This window comes from Arachis hypogaea, chromosome 20 (genome assembly GCF_003086295.3).
Source record: "Arachis hypogaea cultivar Tifrunner chromosome 20, arahy.Tifrunner.gnm2.J5K5, whole genome shotgun sequence".
NCBI classification, from domain to species: domain Eukaryota; kingdom Viridiplantae; phylum Streptophyta; class Magnoliopsida; order Fabales; family Fabaceae; genus Arachis; species Arachis hypogaea.
The window spans coordinates 87483250-87484588 of record NC_092055.1 but is presented as its reverse complement, the minus strand read 5'-3'; the positions used below and the strand labels follow the sequence as shown (position 1 = coordinate 87484588).

General features: G+C 40.0%; 1 non-coding gene across 1 annotated transcript; it reads left to right on the top strand.

Annotated features, from left to right (window-relative positions):
• Window positions 1-489: 489 nt before the first annotated feature.
• LOC112788722 (small nucleolar RNA R71) lies at window positions 490-597 on the top strand. The gene has a single exon (XR_003196073.1). It is a non-coding gene; the product is annotated as a small nucleolar RNA R71 (small nucleolar RNA).
• Window positions 598-1339: the final 742 nt, after the last annotated feature.

Here is a 1339-nt window from a genome sequence, read left to right as displayed (position 1 = left end):
ATTATTATTGTTGAAACCTTGTTGAGGTCTCTGTTGATCCTTCCATGAGAGATTTGGATGATTTCTCCATGAAGGATTATAGGTGTTTCCATAGGGTTCTCCCATGTAATTTACCTCTTGCATTGCTGGGTTCTCAGGATCATAAGCTTCTTCTTCAGAGGAAGCTTCCTTAGTACTGCCTGTTGCTGCTTGCATTCCAGACAGACTCTGAGAAATCATATTGACTTGTTGGGTCAATATTTTATTCTGAGCCAATATGGCATTCAGAGTATCAATCTCAAAAACTCCTTTCTTCTGAGCTATCCCATTATTCACAGGATTCCTTTCAGAAGTGTACATGAATTGGTTATTTGAAACCATTTCAATAAGTTCCTGAGCTTCTACAGGCGTCTTCTTCAGATGAAGAGATCCTCCAGCAGAGCTATCCAATGACATCTTGGATAGTTCAGACAGACCATCATAGAAAATACCTATGATGCTCCATTCTGAAAGCATGTTAGAAGGACATCTTCTGATCAATTGCTTGTATCTTTCCCAAGCTTCATAGAGGGATTCACCTTCCTTCTGTCTAAAGGTTTGGACTTCCACTCTAAGCTTGCTCAATTTTTGAGGTGGAAAGAACTTTGCCAAGAAGGCATTGACTAGCTTTTCCCAAGAGTTCAGGCTTTCTTTAGGTTGTGAATCCAACCATGTCCTAGCTCTGTCTCTTACAGCAAAAGGAAAAAGCATAAGTCTGTAGACTTCAGGGTCAACCCCATTGGTCTTGATAGTGTCACAGATTTACAAGAATTCAGCTAAAAATTGATGAGGATCTTCCAATGGAAGTCCATAAAACTTGCAATTCTGTTGCATTAGAGAAACTAATTGAGGTTTAAGCTCAAAGTTGTTTGCTCCAATGGCAGGGATTGAGCTGCTTCTCCCATAGAAGTCGGGAGTAGGTGCAGTAAAGTCACCAAGCACCTTCCTTGCATTGTTGGCATTGTTGTTTTCGGCTGCCATGGTTTCTTCTTCCTTGAAAAGCTCTGTTAGGCACTCTAAAGAGAATTGTGCTTTAACTTCTCTTAGCTTTCTCTTCAAGGTCCTTTCAGGTTCAGGATCAGCTTGAACAAGTATGCCTTTATCTTTGTTCCTGCTCATATGAAAGAGAAGAGAACAAGAAAGTAGGGAATCCTCTATGTCACAGTATAGAGATTCCTTGAAGTGTCAGAGGAAAAGAAGAATAGAAGGAGAAGGTAGATAGAAGAGAATTTGAACATATAAAGAAGGAGGGAGTTTGAATTGCACCTTGAGGAAGAGTGTTAGTCCTTTAAATAGAAGGATGTAAGAAGAGGGGAAGAAT